This window comes from Mercurialis annua, linkage group LG6 (assembly GCF_937616625.2).
Source record: "Mercurialis annua linkage group LG6, ddMerAnnu1.2, whole genome shotgun sequence".
Lineage (NCBI taxonomy): Eukaryota > Viridiplantae > Streptophyta > Magnoliopsida > Malpighiales > Euphorbiaceae > Mercurialis > Mercurialis annua.
In genome coordinates this window covers 43,355,112-43,372,935 of record NC_065575.1, presented here as the reverse complement: position 1 = coordinate 43,372,935, position 17,824 = coordinate 43,355,112, and the positions used below count along the sequence as shown (strand labels likewise).

At 26.9% G+C, this 17,824-nt stretch overlaps 1 long non-coding RNA gene across 1 annotated transcript; it reads right to left on the bottom strand.

The window, feature by feature from the left end:
- Positions 1–6,789: 6,789 nt before the first annotated feature.
- LOC130015629 (uncharacterized) lies at positions 6,790–7,901 on the bottom strand. Its single transcript, XR_008790905.1, has 2 exons — positions 7,786–7,901; positions 6,790–7,147 (listed from the first exon to the last, which is right to left on the bottom strand). It is a non-coding gene; the product is annotated as an uncharacterized LOC130015629 (long non-coding RNA).
- Between the last annotated feature and the right edge of the window lie 9,923 nt (positions 7,902–17,824).

Here is a 17,824-nt window from a genome sequence, read left to right as displayed (position 1 = left end):
TACCGAAATTTGTCGCCGCCTCCTTATCCTCTGTCGTCCGAGAAGGAACGATGTTCTTCCTCGCTAGAGAAGGAGCACAACTCCTTCTCGGACTACGACGGCTACGGAGTCGACGATTTTTTATGGGAGGAAGGATGAAGGCAATCGGCGGTCGGAAAATCAGAATGGAGTACTGGAGACGGCAGTTGGAATGGAGGAGTGAATTGATCTGGTTTTGCATAGTAGAGGGGGGGGGGGGGGTGATATCTCACTCTTTTTTGGTGTTTTTGATAGATTTTTGCAAAGGTGTGGATTTGTTTGATCAACTTTCACGACCTTAAGCTGTTTTGATCTTTCATGTTAAGTACGGGGAGTGAATTGATCATTTGTTCATTTTATAAACATAGCATACGAGAACGTATAACTTGATTTGAGGTTTATCAACGAGAAATTTAAGTTTTGTATATTTCTCTTCATTACATTTTAAAAGCACTACAAATAAATTTGAAATGGTTTATTTATTATTATTGATAACCTATCATGGGAAAAGAACAATTCGACAGCCTGAAGTCATTAACTCTGATAATACCATGATCGACCTAGGTATAACCAAACAGAAGAAGGCTAATAAAGAAAAAAATCGAGATACCTACGACTATATTTCTATATATCAATAGACTCACGATCGATATAAAAATTGAGCCTACACTTCAACCGATATTGAGTATACATTATCAGACTGAGTTCGAACTGAGATAAGAACTCGAACATTACCTACTTAGCAAGATAGTAAAAGACCATAGAAGATTCGCCAACATATATGAAGTATTTCTCGCACCATCTACATCTCACACACTTTAAAAAAAATAGTACAACTATCAATATAAAAATTGTTGAAAAGCATATCATAACCTACTTTATAAGATCTTTGTTAAGATAAAACCTTAAACACTTATTTTTTTTTATTATATCGTATCTGTTTTCATACTAACTTGAACGTTAGAGTAAACATCCAAAACTCCATTCAATGTTCTTTATAACCTCTATTTCTTTACATTCAGGCTATTCATCGTCGCCAGAGTACTGCGGAAGTTCATGATTTATTAATTATTAAATGCTAAACCAATTTTCAAGTCCATACATTATTAATTTTTATTTCATTTAATCTTTAACAAAAAAATTATATTCAGATGGTCCCTGAACTATTTATTTTATACTTTTGTGGATGAATTTTGGAGCATGCAACCAAACGCAAGTGACATTGTTAACTATTTAAGTCTAACCTACTTAACTCGTACTATTTTTATTTTACCTAGTTCTTAAATAAATATTTGGTATTTAAGTAGTCTTTTAATAATTTATTTTTCAATTGATCTTTAATTTAAAATTTTTGTCAATAAAAGATCCTTATGGATTAATTTGCGAGATATTATAAATATTGAGGTTATATTCAAACCTTTTTTCTAATAACTATGATTGCACTAACTATGATTTAACATTTGACTGCACAAAATATTTAACAGAAAAATTTACTTGTACAATTTCAAAAAATTTAAGAGTTTAAATGGTCCAAAAATAAATTGAAAAGACTTAGTTGTTTTCAAAATAGTTTAAAAACTAGTAATTTATATTTTTGTGAAAATTACAAAAGATGTTCTTTACCTTTTGCCTGAAAACAATCATTTTAACTTTAATTTCTTATTATTTATATTTTTGATTTCTATCTTTCTACTGTACATCTAATGGATCTTGAGTGAAATATTAAAAAAGAAACAAAAATTCATTTTATCTTTTCACCTTGGAACTAAAAATCACACGAGGCTGCACTCATAGCTTTGAATAAAAACACACTTGACATAGATGTTTTGAATAAAAATATTTCAAAGTAGATGTTTTAACTCGTTTACTCTTCTAATTTCAAAATGGTCAAATAATTCGATGTCATTTCAGCCCCAATTTCTCTAATCATTTTGTCATCTCAGTTAGGAGGTAAAATAATCCAAATTAGTCAAATTATCAGTGTTTTTATTCGAAACTGTGAACTTATCATTAATTGAAATTTTGTACCAAGTAAAATAATTTGTTTATTAAAACAGAGAACCACAGTATAAAAGAGCAGGGATAAATGTGAGAAGGATAAAAAGGACATTTAGTTAAGGAGCGTGATCCCGGCATCACGTCGCTGGCCGACCAAACCATTTCCAAGCTGGCAATCTGGATAAGTACTGGATTAGACATTTAGAATACTCTCTATACGATCACATCGCCCACGTAGTTCTTCTTATTTACGTCTTCGCCCTCGTCGTAGAAACTTTTTAACTTTGCAATTGGCATGCACTCGTCAAAGTATTGTTTTCTTACTCAACATCTAATTGAATTTTGCAAAAGAGATTAAAATTTCAATTAATTCTTAACTTTTCAAGATTAGAATAAAGCACAAAATACACAATCTATGCCCAACACAAGTAGCATGCAACTTATAAAATCCAAGAGGCCGTGGTGTCTCATTAATTTTGTCATTAGAATAAAAAATATTAATCTCCATCTCAAAAAAATGATAATCAATTTACAATAAATATAAACATTAAAAAATCGAATTAATTTATAACTAAAAATCATTACATTTATTCTATTTAATATAATATTAATCTATTTTTTTGTTTTATTACTTTTATTTTTAATATGTTTTACTATTATTGATAAATACATATATGACAATTAATTATCAAAAAATAAATAAATGTTTATAATTTAAAATAAAAATGTAAATTTTGGTTATCTATTTACAACATAATGAGTATTATTTTGTAGTAATAATATTCGTATATCCATAATTTTTAATATATTTATATATCCATAAATTTTAGCATATAAAAATAATTATTTTTAAATATACAATTAAAATAAAAAAATAATTATAAAACATTGCATCTTAACTATTACTATTATTTAAAATAAAATTAACACCCGCTTTTTAAATTTAAATGTTCGCTTCTTTTATCAATTACAATCAAATATTTTAATGTTTATAAATGCAGGTCAAATAGATAGACTTGTTGCGATTATGTTACTTTTAAAATTGAAATTTAATTTTATTTCATGTTTTGGCATTATTTTCTAGCCACCTTGGTGCGATATCTAAAGGTGTTAAATAGAGACTATGTAGCTTGTTATGTAAGTAAAAATAGAATTTCAATCAAAAATTAAAATAATTACATCAAATTTTGTGTGCAATTGACAAAAATTGTAAAGATAAGAATTTAAAAAATAATTTGTCAAAAAATAAAGGATGAAAAGTTAAAAAAACCAGAACGAATTGAATCTTTCTTTTCATCTCCTATGTCAATTTTCTCGTCCATGACAGAAATTGTCAACAATCTACAGCGCCACGTGTCATGTCCCCACCATACCCTCGTGCTTTTGAAGCCTACCTAATCCTATTTTTCATTATCCAATACAATGGCTTGCGTTCTGATACTGACTCCTTATTGGACCTCCCTCTATGGCCCCACCCTATCGAAACGTTTCGTAACACAAAAAAAGTCTAAATGGGCGTCGGGGTCATCCTTCCCCGACACGTGTCTTCCACGTGATTAATAGAGAGAGAAGATAGGCCCGTTTTTTGAGTGTAGGGCCCATGGTTATCTGGTCGCCGCATTTGGCGGGATGGCTCGTCCCTATCCAATACCCAATTAGGTGGGCCCTTTTGCGGTATTCCACGAACCTGCTTTTTTTGTTTATTATTTGATTTTTTTCTCACTTTATTTTCACTTCAAAAATAAAATAAAATATGACTTTGTTAATTTTTGAAGTGGAATGTTCCGACGTATATCTCACGCACCGATATTTACAATTTCCATTTGTTATATATAAGAAATCACATTTACATTTTGTTTCTTTCTGTTTAAGTTTTAACCATCTCTACACATTTCAATTTTAAAGAGATATCAAGCTTTTTTCATATTTTATTACTCAAACTCAAGTCTAATAAATATGAGCTGAACTGATTCAATTCGACTCACAACGAGTCGTTAATATACGGAGTATTAAACAAGTCAACTTTTAACTCATTTCTAATAAATTTATTTATGTACAAATAGATAAACTAAAAACTGAATTAGAATAAATTTCAAATTAGCTTGGCAAATGTTTAACTTTAAAGCAATGAGTTATAACTCAAATAGTATAAGTGATGGGCATCAAACTCCTAAGTCGTGGTTCATTTTTTTCACAAGCGCTCCCTTTTCCAATGATAGAAAAACATTTAACTTTAAATACTAAAATTTAATTTAATGAGTCAAGTAAATTTCGAACTAATACTAATTAAATACAAATAAATTTTAAAACATAATATAAAACATTTGCATATTTTTTTTAATAGGAATAATTACTTTCTTTTTAGTTTTTTCTCACCATCGATGTGAAAAGAAAAGTTTATAAAATCCTATTCGAGAAACCACGAAAACAGGCATGAAAATATTTTATACTTTTATTTTATATTTGATACTCCGGCCGGAGAATATTTTATACTACTATATTTGTTTTTTTAAATACCATAGAAATACGAACTAATGTGAAAAAAAAACAAATAAATTTATGGTTAATCATTCTACCAGGTTTGTACTTTTTAAATTTTTGGTTTATATTTAGTAATTGAGTAATTTTACATTTATCCAAGATAACTTTAATTATATTAACTTTTTAAATTCTTAGGGAAGGCTAGGTATTCACTCCACATATTCATTTTATATATTTAGCTATTGTTTATAATATAAATACAAATATTCGATATTATTATTTTTAATTATAAATTGAGTGAATTAAATGACCAGGATTAACTTTCTTGGCTACCTCCCCGGTTCTGAATCGATTTTGGCTTGATTCTGATTTTGACTGGTTAAGGGCCTGTTTTGATCAAGCAGGTCAAAACTGGCCCATGTCCAAGGCTATTTAAGCCCATTACTGACTAACGCTTGCAAGAAGCACATTTAATAGCCCACTAGAAGACAACAAGAACAAACGACTCGCCGTTTGAAGCACACATGGCACAGATGATTACATATTGCTCTTCCTACGCCCCAAACAGAAAATACAGTCGACATGTCGTTCTTGTTGAAAGCGAAAACTATATAAAATGGGCCGGTCTATCTTAAAGAGTAAGTTTACGGGCTTTTGTTTATGAGGTTATTACATAAATATCGGAAAAATAAAAAATATTTAAAAACTACAACCTTAAATATTTATTTACAAACAATACCATATTTTAAAAAATATTTATAAAAATGTAATCTTTTTTATATACAAAAATATGGTTTTGTATACACTCAGTACAAATTTTGTATATATTCAATACAAATTTCGTATATAAATTTAGATAATATGCATATATAATTTTATTGTATATAATTCGTATATAATACAAATCATATACGTATTATATTTTTTTTTTTAATTTTCAAATTTGAGAATATCATATCTGAAATTTCATTTGATGAGGGGTGGCACTGTGGAGATGGGCGAGCGACGGCGTGGAGGAGAAGCACCGTAGGAGCAGCAGTGACGACAGCATGGAGGAGTAGCGGGTGGCGTCGTGGAGGAGAAGTGGGGGGAGGCGGCGTGGAGGAGCTGACGAGTGGCGGAGCAACAAATTCATGATAAAGAGCGGTAGTAAAGTTTAATAGGTGAAGGTTGATGGTGGTGGTAGATATTAATGGAAGAGGAAAAAGGTTTGTAGGAAATAAGAAACGAAGAAGATGAAAATATGATATTTTTATAAATAATTTTTAAGAAAGAGTATTGTTTGTAAAAAAAAAAATGAAGTGGTATTTTTATAAATATTTTGTCTTTTTTTGGTGGAGGGTGTAAATTTCCCTTTGTTTATAGAGAAAAAAATCATAAATACCCATACTATGTATAAATATTTTGAAAAATACAGTTTGACCAGTCTGAGTTGATTTTTACGGTTTGACTTTTAAAAGTTGCGAAATTACACTTTTTGAGTTGAAAAATACGGTTTTTTATTTTTAAAAATACATTAAGTTTACTATCGGGTTACTAACAGTTTACCAATAGTTTACCAACAAAATGTTTACTAACGGTTTACTAACAATTTACTAACGGTTTTATTTATAAAAATACGGTAAAACTCCTATCGGTTTACTAACAAAAAGTTTACTATCAATTTACTAACTGTTTACTAACAGTTTATTTAAAATTAATTTACTATTAGTTTATATTTTAACCGTATATATTAACCGTTTACTAAAGGATAAATTAATTTACTATCCGTTTACTAACAGGTTTACCATAGTTTACTAAAAATAAAAGTTAATTTATTAAATAAAAAATATAGTTAATTTATTAACCGTTTACTAACAGTTTACTATCAGATTACTAAAAGTTAAATTAATTTACTAAAAAGTAAAGCAGACTCCTAAAATTTATAAATCGAAAATAAAAAAAAAAATAAGATTGGAAAGAGTGTTTAGACAGATTAATGGAGAAATCATAATAATTTTCATGATGCTTCCCGGAGAAAACACATCATTTGTCCTATTTTTAATTATAGTTGTGATTCTTGTAGTTTGGTTAGTTAAAGTAAATAAATCAGTAATCAACCAATAGTAAACCGGTAGTGAACAATAGTAAACCGGTAGTCAACAGATAGTAAACCGTCAGTCAACCGATAGTCAATCAATAGTAAATCAATATTCTAACATATAATAATTTTAATTGGGTATCCTTAAAAACACAAAAGATTACAATTTTTGTAATATTAAGCTTGAGGATCCATCTAACAAATCAGTATGATTCTTCATAATTTTAAGGTCATTTTTATTAGAATAAGTGCAAAGTTACATCGACACTTCAACTACATAGACCATTGGTTACAACAAAAATTATACCAAAAGACAAGAAAATGTAGTGGACACTTCAAATGCATAGACCACTCTTGTTCAATTCACAAAAATCAATTGACCATCTCATTATCATCTTCAATAATTTCTTCGATCTTCATCTTCTACAAAGCGTGAGCAGTACCATTCTTTAAGATACTTGGAATCAACACATCAACTCAAAAAGGAAATTCTTTGGGATACAAACATCATTCTTTGGATCTCATATCCGCTGCTAGACTCCATTGGTTCGAATCATCTTTGATTGGTTTCTGCAAATTGGAATAATAGTTTAAAGAAATTCATTCTATATAATTTGATTCTATATACAAAATCAAATACTATTCTATCGTGATTGTTTTACTTTCCTTACAACAACATGATCATTCACCCAATTACCAATATTTCTAAGAACTGTTCTAATGTTCCTTCAATTTCCTACAATGTTTTGCTTTACTTATCCTAAAATTGCACAGTAAGAACACATGTGTCAAACATGTAATAATAACAAAAGCTTCACTAATGATCTTAAAGAACAAGAATGTGAAAAAGGCAAACATCTAGAAAACCATCTTTATGACACTACAACCTCTAAAAAGAGAATTTTCGCATCTGACTACAAATTAACTTGGCAAAAGATGATGAACTTAACATTGTATGCACAAAACGGCAAAAGATGATGAACTTAACATTATATGCACAAAACTTTGTCAGAATTTAAATAAGTTTTAAGAAATCCATAATAACAAAATATCAAATGAAAGGCTCTTTTCAGAACAAAATAAAGTGAAGACCAATTCTTCTAAATTATACGAAAAAAGAACATTATAAATATGAATCTACTAAAAGAACCCTAAAAATCTAATCTTTTTTTTCACAAAGGGTTCGAAAATAAAGAAGAAAACAATACCAATTTCGGCAACCTATCGCCGTTGTAGCCGCGGCACGACAACCCATCGCCGCCGCCATCGACAATAAACCCATGGATCGGCAACCCATTGATGTTGTAGCCGCAACCTTGAAATTCAGAGAAAAATCGGAGAAAAGAGTACTACTTGAGGAAGACGGAGATCGGAATAAAGAAAGAAACGTTGGAACTGATAAAAGCTTTGGACTTGATTAATTGAAACAGTAATATTGCAATGAAGAATTTTGTTCCCAAGTTTTAAACGTATTATTCATTACGGGCTTTAGAAACAGTAAATCTCAAATTAAGTTGGGCTGTAACAGTGCTGGGCCTAATTTCCTCTTGTTTATATTAGCAGAAAGCCCAACTATTTAATCAGCTGAAGTCCTTTTTTGCCTTAGTAAATCAATAACTTTTTTTATCTATTTTCCCTGCTCTGCTCTGCTCTGCATTTCATTTCATTATTTTACTTTTAATATTTAATATATTTAAAGTGGTTTATTTTGTTTCGCATACATAGTCAAATTGGGAATTACCATTTGAAAATAAAGGTGATATATACAATAAATACACATAAGATACAATCCCACACCCTTGATGAAATTTGGGTCCTAAAACTAAAGTTGTACTTGTATATAATACATGCATTGAATCAGCTGTATTATTTCGAATTGTAATTAAATTATTAGAATTTTAAAATAAATTCTATAATGTAAAATTTTCTTAATAGAGAAAGGTAATGGATAAAATACACCTCAATTGGAATTATTGTATAATATACTAATATTTGTTTTACTTTTTTAAATAAATTTTATATTTATTTTTCAAACACTAATTCCATTCTAATATTTATTCAACAAATGAAAGAACAAAATTTAATAAATATTATTCCTTCCGTCTATTTGTAAGTCCTTTTATATATTATATATATAAACTAGTATTTATTTATTTTTAGTAATGTCTTATAAATATTCAAACTATTTACAATTATTTAGGAAAATATAAAAAAGAATATTATTTTTAATAAAAAATAAATTTAAATATTTAAAATGAGATTAATATTTTAAAATGGAATCGGGACTTCGAGAGGGTATATTTTTCGTACAACTCATGAACAAACCGGACCTACAATTTCACTAGCTAAAATGCACGTGTGAGCAAATTATATGGTCAAACATTTGTATTTAATCCATGATTGCTGGTTTATACTACTATTATTAATAATTGTTTACTATATAGTAATCTATGCTAAGCTCCAACCATTTGGTTCGTTATTCCATTTTATTTTGTTTTTCTTTCAATCAATTTATTATGAATTTAAATATAAACTTAGATGAATCGATATATCACAATATGATTTTTTTTAACACAATCATAGCTTTAGGTACTTTTGTCTCATGTGGAGCAAAATTGCTTTACAACAAATCAATTGTACCACAAACTTGAATATTGAAAAGGTTTATTACTAAAGAATTACTTAAAGTAATCACTAGAAAATATGTTATGAAATCCAGCTGTCATTAAATCAGTAGAAAACCAAGGATTAAACATTTAATTAAAAACTTATGAATTATATTGAAAATTAAATTAAAAAAATTGAGGTACAAAATCAAACTAAACCGAAAAATTAATATTTTAAAATATCAAATCAAATCGAATCAAACCAAAACAAAATATGTTATTTTTTAAAATAGGGGGTGAAGTAAAATTTTAAGAATATAAATTTCCCAAATCGAAATGGACCCGTCGGTTTGCTAGGGTTTAGTTTAATTATTTTAGACTGGTTTACACTAGAATTTAATTTGAAAAGATACTATGTGAAAGAACGAACCAACCCAAAAACCATTTAAAATATCAAACTAGATGAATCAAATCAAATCAAAAAAATTCATTTATTCAGAATTGAACCGAACCAAAATTTTATATTTTGGTCAATAACAAATCAAATCAGAATTTTATTTTTTTCATACCAAACCAGACCCATTGTTTCAGTCGGATTTTTATTCAATTTATTATAATTGAACTAAAAAAATTATGTCCAGAACCAAATCAAATAGATTTTTTGTTCAATTTATTATAATATAACTCAAAAACATTTTTCTTTTTGATTTTTAATGGGATATTGTTAAAGTAGTTTTATTTCTTTATTTTCTTAAATATTAGTACAATCTTTAATTAAAATCACTTTCTTGGGACAACTCCTTTGAACTCACATTAAACAATCATTTAATTGATTAGTAATTATGTAATTTTGGAATAATCACTTTTCTTCAAATGCAGCAATGGACACCCAACATAAGACTTATGTAATAATGGGTCCCATTTTTTTCTCTAATAAAGTTCTAATTATTATTAAGTTATACACTAATAAACCTTTTTTTTGCTATTGTCCAAAACAGAAGGCGAAAGTGGTTCAATGGTGCTTGAACTTGACTATATATGAAAAAGAGTATAAAATATGTTTATTAATCTTCTGGCCATGGGATCGAACCCAACATGGTGTTTGATTAACTAAATTATCTATCTAATCATGCGGCTTCTAATTACTTTTGTCAATTCTTTAAAAGCTTGGGACAAGAGATATATTCTATTATATTATAGCATATAAACTCAATTATGAATTGTTGTTTCACATTGTCTAGACATGATAATTTGAAATTTTGGATTCAGCATCGATACAAGTAGAAAATCCGCTAACTCGTTTTGATTATCTTCCTGCATAGAGAATAAAAAAACTGAAACAGTCTCAGACCGATGTCGCTTGATAACCACTCTGATGTTTAAGTCAGATTCTTTAATAAAGTTAATGAACGTAAAGAGTATTTAAATTTTAAAAAATATTATCCTCCTTAACATAAGTCGAGTGATATTTATAAATGTACAGTAATTAACTACCTAGAACGTGGTTTTGGCATGTTCTTTTATAGTTAGTGTATACATGGATTACTATGGTGTGCAATATTTGCCCGACTCCATTCCTGGAAGACTTCAAGTTGGTGAGCTATGAATGGCAGGGGCGATCTATTAGCTCTTAGGTTTGGATTATATTAGGACAATATCAAATATTAATTTATGTATGTTCATTATTTAAGTCGTATTTATATCATTCGTAGGTGTGACTAACTCCCCATAAGCCACAAAATTGCCGAAGCCTACGCCTTTTTGACATGGCGATATATTTATACAAAACTTCTACTCCGAGTACAAATTGGATGGTGATCTATTATATTATAGAATAATTACAAAACAAATCATTTTAACCTATTTTGAAATATCTAGTGAACTATTTACATAATCTTATATAAATTCTAGTCTATATTGCCATCAATTTTTAAAAAAGAGAAATAGATTGGATTTATAGTTAAATCAGAGTCAGAGAGGTTAAGCCTAAACTACCGGAAGGTCAGAATTCAGAAATGGACGAAATGATTCACATGTCATTTATCTCAAGTTAAACAAATATCACGTTTCCGCCACCGCTTTAAATTTTAACACGAATCATTATAATTTTTTTTTTAAATATGACAAATAATTTTAAAAAGTACAGCACCAAATAATTTTTCAATAAAAAAGTTAGATGCGGATGTCATAATCTATATATTATATAATTGAGAGGACCAACGGAGCTCTCTAATTGATTCTCACCAAATAGAGCAATTCTATGAGTTCCCATTTTATATAAACAACTTATTTTAATTTTATTTTTTTAATGAGTTGGATAAAAACTAAATGCTATATTTTGTTTTGATAAGAAAAACTAAATGCTATATGAATAGAAAGTGTAAATAGTAAAAAAAATAAATACAGCAAGTCTATGAGTTTCACTCTATCTAAATTAAATAACTTATTTTTTTAATGAGTTTGATAAAAAGTTAAAAACTAAATGCTATTTGGATAGAAAGTGTAAATAGTAAAAAAATTGTAAATTACTTACAAAGTAAATAGTCAAGTTAACGGCAATGGAGATTATACGTTAGAAGAAACATATAAATTTTTTATATTCATAACAGATAATTTTATCAAAATCAAAAGTATTGAAAAAATTGAATACATCATAAAAGGTAAAACTTCTTTACTTCATAAGTTTGAAAAATATGGTGAGTTTATATTTGATAGACTTGCTGTAAAAATTATCATGACATAAGAAAATTAAAAAAATTTACTAATAACTTTTATAAAACTACCAGTAAAATTTTTATCATCAATTTTATATAGAGATTTCAACTTTTTTCACTAATATTTTATAAACTCTGTACTCACCAAATAGAATTTTCTCATTAATTCTCAACAAATAGATTATTCTCATTAGTTCCCACTTTTGTTAAAATATTTAATTTAAGATCAAAAAAAGTTAAAATTATTTAATTAACATCAATTTCCTAAGAATTTCTCTCCATATAGATTACCTATTTGAATCAACGTGTATAACTACAATTGAGAGATTTCAACTTCGTACTTATCATATTAATGTATTTCAAACAAAACCATCCATATACTTAGTATTATACTATTACTGAATTTGAATCATGCTTACTGTAATTATCTTTGAAATGCTTCAAAAATATTGATCAGATTGTTGAAATTTATTTTTTTATTATTTAAACATCTTACTGAAAAGCTCTTTGTATTAATGGTTGCTAATCTTTTATAACTTTTTCATTTGCAAAAAAGCCTAGGAGCTGGATGCCACGTTCATGGTGTTTCATCATCTTCAAAACTCTTACTAATACTGTTTTGACTCTTTTTTATTAAACCGGATAATACTTTAGATATTAGCCACAAATTTAAAATTTATTGCTATTTACGTTTCATTGTGTGAGTTTATATTAATTATCTATAATTTAAATTTGAATTTATTGTGATAGAAAAGGCTCAAGGAAATTCCTCCATCAACAATAACAAATTCTGAAAATCAGTTTTATCAAGATGTTTATAATCTTTGATTTAACTTTCAGGGGCTGGTGTTGAACAGTAATCATTCCCTCGCTGTAGTTAGTTCTGATATGTTTGTTTGCTGAGGATAGTTTATCTACATCTAATTATTCGCCACAATTGTTAATGCTTTTGTTGTCATTTGTAAACCTATCAATACTTCATTTTTTATCATTAGAGATGGATCAACTCTTTATATTGTTATTATTATTATTTTTTTATCGGTGGTATACATGTAACTTTTTGCTTTCTTCACTTATTAGAAAATATATGTTTGTTTGATTTTGGATTTTGAGATCTAATATTTTTTTTATATAATTTTATTGTAGTAATATGTCCGTTGCGTTACTAATAATCTTTGATTTAACTTTCAAAATCCAAAATCAAAGATATTAGATCTCAAAATCCAAAATCAAACACATTTTTGAGATCTAATATCGTTGATTTTTTGTTGTAATTTTATTGTAGCATATGATAAATTAAAATCTTTGAATTTGTATAACGGAACTCTTTCATTAATTCTTACAAAATAGACTTTTTTTTTATTAATTTTCATTAAATAATTTTCATAATTTCCCACTTTTTTAAATTTTTCAGAGTTTTTATTGCTGAAAGCAATAGTATAACCATACAAATCTAATAAATAGACTATGGAATCAGTAAAAAAAGTACAAAGCTTTATATTAGTTGATATTTAAATTTGAAAATAAGTTTTAAAAGATGTTAATATCTATTATGTTGATTTTTTTTAATATAACAACTCATTTAAGAATTTTATTAAAGCCTATCATTTTTTAAATCTAAATATTTACATTTTATATTAATGGGTTAATTACATATAAAATTATGACCTTTGCACCAAGTTTCAAAAATAACATGACCTTAAAAACGTGTCAGTCACATATATCACATTTTTTTTTTCAACATTGGCAATTTTTAGTGGCATTTTTGCTGACGTGGCAGGCCTATCGGGTGTCCAAGTCAGTAAATTTCACCGAAAAATATGCTCATCTTTTAATTTTTACGATTATTTCTTATACGAAATCATTTTTGTTTTTTACAATTGTAACCAAAACTTTGAGTTTCATTTTTCAAAATCAAACATATACATATTTTATCTATTACGACCAAATATTAAAAAATTGTCTAACTTCTAAAAAACAATTCTATAAACTTTTGATCACAATTGATAAAAAAATTTGAAAGTTTGGATATAAAAATAAAATTAAAAAATTTTAAATTGGATAAAAATTAAAAGGCTATTGAAATATATTTTGATTTTAAAAAATAGTTACTAAGATTATTGGAATGCATTTTAATATTATTAGTTTATTAGTTTAGAAATTGCAACGCTTTAATTTTTTGAAATTATTTATATTTTTTAAATTTTATTATACTTTAAATAATATATAAATTGGATTTCGCGCAAAAGCGCGGGGCTTACGACTAGTAGTATATATTCCGCTGTCTAAAGTAATATTTGTTTAAAAAACGTATTCAATATTTTGAAATACAAAAAATTAGTAATAGATTGTATTTTAAATTATAAAAGTTGTGAAGGCTATAGACTCATAATGTAGCCTGGTGCATTCAAAAAAGGGGACATATTGTCTATTTTTATGAAGACAATGGCAATATAATTAATCATAAGAATTAAAAGTTAAAACACAGCCTATATTTGTTAGGTAAACCTACTTGATTAGAGCCTCATATTTGAGGCAAGTGGGTCCCTATATATGGTACTAATCTCAACAAGTATGTGTGTGTTTTCCCTTAATTTCAATCATCTTTTTCCCTAATCCCCATTTTTGATTTAGATTTTGGTGTGTCAAAAGAAGAGAAGTTTGTGCGATGTCGTTTTGTAGTTAATTTGAAGTAAATTATGTTTTAACTATAGTATATGAGTAGCTCTTATCAAGTATGGTTATTTCCAAATTAACTTCTTATGGTTCCTATAAATATATAGGAACTTCATTAATCCACATAATATTGTATGGTTGGCTTGGAAATTTGTTTTTGGGCAAAAGACAATTGAGTGTTCAAATTTGTCTCTATATATATCTGTTGTCACTTAACTTCATACACAAGCATATATGATAAGAAATTCTCAAACAATATATTATTCCTACCGTATGCTAGTATATCTATATCTATATACTTATATAATTGAGAGGACCAACGTAGCTCTCTCATTGATTCTCACAAAATAGAATTTTCTCATTAATTTTCACCAAATAGAGCAATCTTATGAGTTCCCTCCTTTTTTAAACTACCTCTTTTAATACTCCATCAATTCTCACCAAATAGAATTTTCTCATTAATTCTCGCCAAATAGAACAATCTTATGAGTTCCTTCTTTTTTTAAACTACCTCTTTTAATATTCCATCATTTATTTTGTTTAAACTACTATCCATTATCCATATAGAATAACAATTCTACATAAACTAAAATATTGAGAATGTCCAACTAAGTTAAATATTAATCGTTTATTAGCTTTTACAGTTGTTCGTAATAACACTTACATGAAAAGCATTATTTAAACTAAGTTTATATTCTTTTGTTTTGATGAGTTTATAAGAACATTGCTATGTCTATGACATTCCAAATCTCCATGACCTACTGCTCCATCAAATATTCTATTCCAATCAATATTATAAATTCAATATACATATATATATACAATTCGTATTACCCTTTAAAGTAAAATAAAATAAATAATTTGTTGAGATTAAAAAATTTACATAAATTAGAATTCAATAAAAATAAAACTAATAGTTAATAAAAAGTTAGAACTCATTAAATAAATAGTTTATAAAAATAAAACTCACGGTAAGTACTCTATATAAAAATAGAACCTTATTTTTAGGCTTAAATGCATAAAAAAAATCACCAACTTTCGCGTGTTTTTGGTATTTGACACAAACGTTTAATTTTGACATATAAATACACGAACTTTCAATATTTTGCATATATGACCAAATTTCCGTTTTAGGTGAAAAACAATGTCGTTTTAGGTATAAAACGTTTTAGGTATAAAACGTTGCCGTTTAGGTCAAAAATGGTACCGTTTTATGTCGAAAACGGTGCCCGCGTTATATATGCAAAAAATTGATAGTTCGTGTATTTATATGCCAAAAGTAAAAGTTCGTGTCAAATACCAAAAACACGCGAAAGTTGATTTGGAGCAATTAAGCCTTATTTTTATGTTAAAATCTATCAAACATTTGCTAATAATACACTTTTTAGTAGCTTTTGACATACGGTGATATAAATTTATTTTTAATTTTTTACTCCTTAACAATTGCTTTGAAATTATGTTTAGTTATTAATTATTTTAATTGTATTCAACTGTTAAGTCTAAGAAAGGTAAAAAAATAAGTTTTAAAAAGTACTAAAAAAATTAAGTGAGACTTATAGTGGGATAATATAAAAATAACATTGAAATTTCGTAAATGGGACAATAAATATATTTTTCTAATTTTTAATTAATGTAAATACAATTTTAATAAGACATTACTAATTGCAAATAAATTATTATCTAATCAGTTGATCCAAACTTCAAATTATATAAAGACTTTGAATATCACATTCCTCTAAAAATTCATACACAGTATTTTAAAAAGTCAATATAATATCATATTAAAATATAAATGAGCAAAACAAGAAATATCATATATTTATTATTGAAACTTACCAATTTTTCTTTCGCATGAAAAATAGTTTAAAACTTTATATATTCCAGAATATCTATATAAAAAGTAAAATACAAAAAAATTAAAGAGGAAGAAGGAAAAAAAATCATGACAAAATAACAAAAATCATTATAGATATAAAGACAGAAAATAAGGCTGAATTTTATAAAATATAAAAAAACATTATAAATATTTAATATTTTAAAATAGTTAATTATTATAATAAATTTTCATTTTATTTAATTTTATTAGTTTGCAGATTACGAATTTATTTTGACATTTTTAGTATTAAAATATTTTCAATAATATTTATTTATATCCATTCCGCGCAAATGTGCGGGTGTACGACTAGTACTTATATAATTGAGAGGACCAACGGAGCCCTCTCATTCATTCTCACCAAATAGAGCAATTATGTTAGTTCCCATCCTTTTTAAACAACTTAATTTTATTTTATTATTTTTAATGATAATTAATATAATATTTATCTTTAAGGCTAATACTTCTATAAATTTTATCCTCCTCAATTTAAGATTACCACGTTTTGCAGTATTTGTTTTCTAATAAACTACTTAGTCATTGTTTATCAATCAAACTTTTTTATTATAAATTGTATATGACATCAATTATTCATAAAAGTCACGATGAGAACTTCTATTTATTCTGCAATGATACAACTTTAGTTTGTGCATTATATATGTGTGATTTTTTTATTTAAAAACAATTGCCATATGAATTGTTTGTATGTTCAACAATTGTCATATGAGTATGCTTTAATGCGCAATTATATTTTCATTTGCAGGGATATAGGCAGCTTTCTCTTTGAGAATTTGATCCATTCCAGGCTTGAAATGTACGAGGTATTATTATTTTATTATACACATTATTCATTTATATCCGACTATAACCAAACTGATATTTTTGAGTAAATAGATTTCTTCTTGGCTTGCCATTTTTTTCTCATTGATAAACTGGTAAGTTTGTTGACAAATATTTAACCTTAACAAAGTATTATTTATTTGATATATTTTCTTCATTTAAAAAATAAATATTATATAATTTTTTTTGACGATCTTTCGATTTATTTAATATGGATGATTTGTAATGAAATATTATATGGTTGTTTTGTATGTATAACCCTACAAATGGGACAATTTTTAGTTATGTAAAGATAAATTTTAGTATATATAACCTTACTAACTAATTTAGTGAAAGCAGTTAGTATATATAACCTTACAAATCTAATAAATAGACTATGTGGCTTTAGGAAACAAGGTAGAGGAAAGCGCGATAGATCATCGTCAGTTGATTGCAGAAGACATTGTGGCTCTAGGAAACAAGATAGATGAAATCACATTCTCTCATGTTAGACGAGAAGGTAATCGATTAGCTCATTCTTTAGCTAAATGGGGTTTGC